Source organism: Vitis riparia, chromosome 10, assembly GCF_004353265.1.
Source record: "Vitis riparia cultivar Riparia Gloire de Montpellier isolate 1030 chromosome 10, EGFV_Vit.rip_1.0, whole genome shotgun sequence".
NCBI classification, from domain to species: Eukaryota; Viridiplantae; Streptophyta; class Magnoliopsida; order Vitales; family Vitaceae; genus Vitis; species Vitis riparia.
The window spans coordinates 2,592,682-2,599,131 of NC_048440.1; positions in this window are offsets into that span (position 1 = coordinate 2,592,682).

Below are 6,450 nucleotides of genomic sequence, written 5' to 3' on the forward strand. Positions count from 1 at the left end.
GGATTGCATGAAAGTATAATATTTATTCGTATGTTAGAGGTGATATTTTGAAAAAAAAAAATTATTCTAGTTTTTTTTTTAATACACAATAATCTTTTGATATAATAGTTGAGACTAATCTTAATCTTTATTTTCCAATATCTAATGTAAAAATATGCTTGTTTCATATAAAAAGTTGAGATTTTTGGATAATATATGTACTTGTTGAGAATATAATAATGAAATTATTTGGATTTATTTGTTGAGAATATAATAATGAAATTATGTGTTAAAAAATTTGATTATTTGTTTTGGATACATGTGAAATATATGACTTGGTCATATGATTAATAATTTGATTTTTCATGTCAATTTTCTTTAAGACATGTTTTTATGATTGAAAAATTTTGAGTTGTATAAAATAATATATATTATTGTATATTGTCATATATGGTATTTTTATTAATGCAATAATTTCATTATTTAAGAATAATTTTGAATTTACAATAGGTTGAACTATTGTTTTTAATATATTTTGTTATATCTTTGGCTTCCTAAGAAACGTTGCAATTGTTTCTTATCCTTAATCTCATTAGGAAACTTATGAGTAAACTCTATTGACCTTTGAATTAAGGTAATGGTTCCTTGGTAGATATGATGACCAAGGAATCTAATCTTGGTTCCTGAAGTATACCTAACCAACTTCTCTTGGTTATCATCTCTTTGCTTAAGAATCCCACCATAACCTATGTTTGAAGCATCAGTCTTAACAATCTTAAAGGCTTCTGGATTGGCTAAGGCTAAACATGGTAGGGTCTTGACTCTGACTTGACAATTTTGACAATCTTGGTGTGTTCCTCATTCCAAGGTACTGGATTCTTCTTAAGTCTTTGTCTTAAAGGGGGCACAAAGTTGGCTTAGATCCTGAATAAAGTCTGACACATAATTAATATATATATTTGTAGTGTTTGAATTAAAGTTTTGAGACATGGTTTAAATCATGATATATTCTCTTAAAATTTTGATCTATGAATTAATTTTTGCACATTGATTTAGATCATAATAATATTTGAATAAAATTATTGATCTATCACTACAATTAGTTTGATTATTAAAATACTTCCTAATTATTTCATGTATAAATTACTCCACACTCATAAAATCAAATGTGTAAGATATTTAAGAAATATATAACTTTAAATTATTTTTTCTATATTTTTTTGTGATGTTATATATGTTCTTGTTGCTTTTACAAAACTTATTGAGGTAACTCATCATTGACGACTAGTATTTTTATGTTGATTTTAACTCTGCTTCTATAATAATATTTCTTCAACTCTATAAGTATGAGGTCTTTGTGACATGTTTTATGACTTGTTGTTTTGATGAAACTCCTGTCTCATTAATTGTACAACATTGATGACAAACAATGTTAATACTATATCAGGTGATAGAAACCTAAGTAAAGACTCTAGAATAGTTTATATTATGTCACTAGTATTATTTGATTTTATGTGAATGACACTTTATACTATACTAGTTCTAAAAAAATCTCGTAAGACCAACTTGGTCCCTCGGGGTAAATGATGATGCATTAATTCATTGTAAAGTCATATGAATGTATAGTACAAAAACCAAAAGTTTTTATCTAGTGACTAGTCTACTTATAAACTTGAAATGTAGAATGACATGTTGTGCAAATTATCATTTTGATGAGACAATTTTACTGTTGTTAGGAGAAAAAGAGTCAATTCCAAAATAACGATATGAAATTATTTGGAATGCATTGACTTTGACTCATCTTGATTCTCATATTAATCAATGTGAACTGAAAGTTCAAAAGATTATTTATTTGCAAGGACTTGCAAATCAACTACCAAATGCTTTCATTGATGTAAAAAAAAGTGACAAAATCATTTTCATTGATCGAGAATATTTCAATCCAAATTGATGTCCCTAAAGGACAATTAAATAATGAGTTGATGTCCCTGAAAGACAATTAAATAATGAGTTGACATCCCTTAAGGATAATTAAATAATGAGTCTAAGGCACGTTTGAAGTGTGGTAGACCCTAAAGAGGCAAACCCATTCCCTAGAAGAGGAAAACACAAGGAAAGATATATGAAAGGTGGCACTCTTGAAGAAGTTGCATATAAAATGGGTTATTAAAATAATTGATCAATCTCAAGCAGCCCCTGAAGAGGCACAATTTAAACAAGTAGCTCTAGGAGAGGCATATATTTTACAATTAGTTCTTGAAAAGGTACAAGTAATTGATAATGATGAGATCTCAATTATCTACTTATATATGGAGAAAAATGGGATTGAAATACTCTTATCATTGACAATATATTTTCTTTCCAAGTGACTATTGACATCATAAGAAATGATGAGGATCCCAAACCAAAAACTATGGATGAATGCCAATATAGAAAAAATTGGCCAAAATGGAAAGAATATATCTCAACAAAATTAAACTCATTAGAAAAATGAGAAGTATTTGAACCTGTAGTCCAGACACCTGAAGTTGTCAAGCTTGTTGGATATAAATGAGTATTTATAAGAAAGTTTAATGAGAAAAAGGAAATCACAAGACATAAAGCGTATATGACTCATAGCTCAAGGTTTCCTGCAAAGTCCTGATATTGATTACGAGGAAACATATTCTCCTATGATGGACGCAACCATATTTAGATATCTAATTTGTTTAGCAATCTTATAAGGACCGGATTCACATCTCATGGATGTCATTACTACATATTTATATGGATCTTTAGATAATGACATATATATGAAAATCCTTGAAAGATTTCAAATGCCTAAAGCAACTAATTCAAAATACTATAAGATATACTCAATTAAGATACAAAGATCCTCGTATCGATTAAGCAACCCAAAGGTATGTGGTACAATCACTTCAATGAATATTTGAAACGAGAAATATATATGTATTAACTTATCTGTCTTTGCATATTCATTATGTTGAACATTTGCAACTATTATAGTATATGTGGAACATTTGAATTTTGTTGGAACTTCTAAAGAGCTTACAAGAATAGTTGACTATTTGAAATGAAAGATCCTAAAAAATAAATTTTTTCTATATTATTATTTTAAAATAATTTAGAAAAATATTCTAATATAATTATTATTAATCAAATAAATGATTCTAAAAATATCCACTTATAATAATCCATAGTTTAATAAATAAACAAAATATTTATACCCAAATTTTGAAATAATGTTTGATTTTAAATATATAAGAGATAATGCTTTATTCATATTAATATTTTTATATTTTAAATCTCGTATTATTTTATATGGTGTGCTCCATGATCCGTTTGATATTTTGTGATTTTATTCCTATTTCATTTTTTAGAAAACAATTTTCACTTTTATTTTTTAAAAAAATGTAAACACCAAATTAGTGTCACTTTTTCCATTTCTTGAGCTTAGTTTTTTGAAAAATAAAAATGAAAAAAAAATATTGTGAAAACGGTATAATTGATGTTCAAAAGATTTGATCATATGATAATCTAGTAAATCTATTCACAAAAACATTTTCATCTACTAGATTGAAAAAGTTAAGATATAACATAGAATTTGGTGATTAAGAGATCTACTATTGAAGTGTTAAAAAAAAAAAAAAAAGGCATCATTATGCCTACATAAAGGGGAGCATATTGATATGGATACATTATACTCTTTTTTCTTTGGTCCCGATTGTGTATGCCCTACCATGTTTTACTAGCAAAGTTTTTTAAGGAACACAACTATAATAATTAGATCATTTAAAAAATATTATACTCTTTTGCCCTTACTAGAGTTTTTTCTACTAGGTTTTTCCTAACAAGGTTTTAATGAAATATCAAAGGAGGAATGTTTTGAAATAAGAAATTTGTGCCCAAACATATTAATTTGAAATTTTGTCATATCTCTAGTACTCTTATCATTTATTAAATTTCATTCAAACTTAAAGTAAAAAAAGTATTTGATGAAATTTGAAATTAATAGAGATTAAATACATTTAACCCAAACATCAGAAGATGTAATTGAAATCAACCCGAAAGAATCTTGTAAGTGTGATTATTTAATTATTTTAAAAATAAAAATAATTTTTTTCCTAGAAAACCAAAATTTTTAGTTTCAACTTCTACTCAATGAAGGCTATGGCTGCTAACGTTCTTACTTCTTAGAAGATTTAAAATTCATATGAAGTGCAAAACAACCTCATTACCTTGATTGGAAGATTAAAGAAAAAAAAAAAGATGAAATTGACATTCTTTAGCAGGCTAATGATCATCAACAAGTAAGCCCCAATATTCTTTTTATGTAGAAATGCTCTTGGATATATTACATAATCTCCATTGCTAATCCTTTTATCTAGGATGGAAATATGGGAACTTATTTCTGAAAATTCTTTTTGGCAGTTTGATATTATGCCATGAAAACATTTTTGAGAATAGTTTCTAAAATCAATTTCTAGGAACATTCTTCAAAATTGTTGGAAATTATTAATAATAAAAACAAAATTGTAGGACCTTTTTAAAACTATCCTTGAAAACTAGGGATGTAATTTGAACTCAATCTGATTTGGAACATATTTAGGCAACCCTTTTCACAATTTGGATTAAGAGAAACACTAACCCAAATTTAATTTTGTTGAACTTGGATTGAACTTATATTAGAAATTGGGTTGGATTGAGGTTCAAGTTGAACTTTACAATCCTATTGAAAACAATTTTCTAACTTAATATACATACATATATATATATATATATATACATTTAATAACAATATATCTATGTTATAAAGAAAAAAAAAACTTTTTTTCATTCTAAAGACATAACAAATAAATACTTAGTCTATAAATACTTTATCTCAGTGTTATTGGTACCCTCATATATCTTACAAATTGTGCATGACCAAATATAATATTTTTTATCAACTTAGAAGATACAATTCTATAACAACTTGAAGACAATGGAATGCAGTCAAATATATACTATAATATCTTCGTGGAATAAATGACATGATTATTTTATTTGAAATAAGCAAAATCTCAATTGTTTGGATATGTGAATATGGATTGTAAAGCTTGATCTCAAACAAGGTATATAACAAATCATAGAGATTTATCAAACAAATAATGGTAGTTATCTTTTCAAATTATTTAAAGATACTCCGCAATTCATGAAGCAAGTCATGAATATGGCTAAAGTTAGTGATCCAATATATTCAATAGATCATATGGGCTACCCTCCATTACAAATAATCTGACCAAATAATATAAAGATAATGTTGTTTGTGTGGCACAAATCAAAGGAGGCAACAAAATTAAGTTTATCCCTATTCTTTTATGCTCATGAGCTCCAAGAAAACGGTAAAACTAGTATTCAAAAGATCTTATCATATGATAATCTAGCAAATCTATTCACAAAAGCATTTCCATTTGCTAGATCTAAAAAATTAAGATATAACATGGAATTCGGTGATTAAGAGATCTAAGTGTAAAAAAAATATATATATATATATATAGCATCATTATGCCTACATGAAGGTGAGCATATTGATATGGATACATTATACTCTTTTTTCTTTCGTCCCGATTATGTATGTCCTACCATGTTTTACTAACAAAGTTTTTTAAGAAACATAATTATAAAATTAGATCATTTAAAAAATATTACAATCTTTTGCCTTTACTAGAGTTTTTTCTACTAGATTTTTTCCTAACAAGGTTTTAATGAAATATCAAAGGAGGAATGTTATGAAATAAGAAATTTGTCATGAAATATCTCCTCCTACTTTTCTATTAAAAAAGGACAACTAGTAATGGAATGAAATAAGATTCACACCCTTTTAATTTATTTCTTCCCCCCTTTCTTCTTCCCATACAACAATTTCATATATTTTTTTAGACAACTTGTTGGCAATGCTTATTTGGAATACAAATTGTCTTTTTAGAATAATCTAATTAAAAAGTGAAAACAGATGCATAAAAGTACACATTATCTTTATGAAAAATAAATAAAAATACATATTTTCCATATTTAAATTTACAAAGAATTCTATTTTTGGGACAATTAAAATTGTTCTGAAAACAATTAAAAATCACTTTTAAAATCAATTGTCAAAAACTATTTTTAAAAACCCATTTTAAAAAATACTACCAAACTGCCTTTTAAAAACTATCTTAAAAAATATTACTAATAAATCTTATTTTTTGTTTTATAGGACATGACAACATGAAAAATAAGTAAAAACCATTCCTAAAGGTACCTACCGTCTTTGTTTCTCTTTGTTTCTCATTGTTTCTCAAGTCTCAAAGTTTGCTAGCGATTTTAGAAAATGTTTCTAACATTTTTAACATTTAAAAAATTTTATCTTTCAAGTATTAGAAAGATCATAATCGCTTCCAAGAATCGATCTCAATCAAAAGGACGAGAACACCTTAAATAAATAAATAT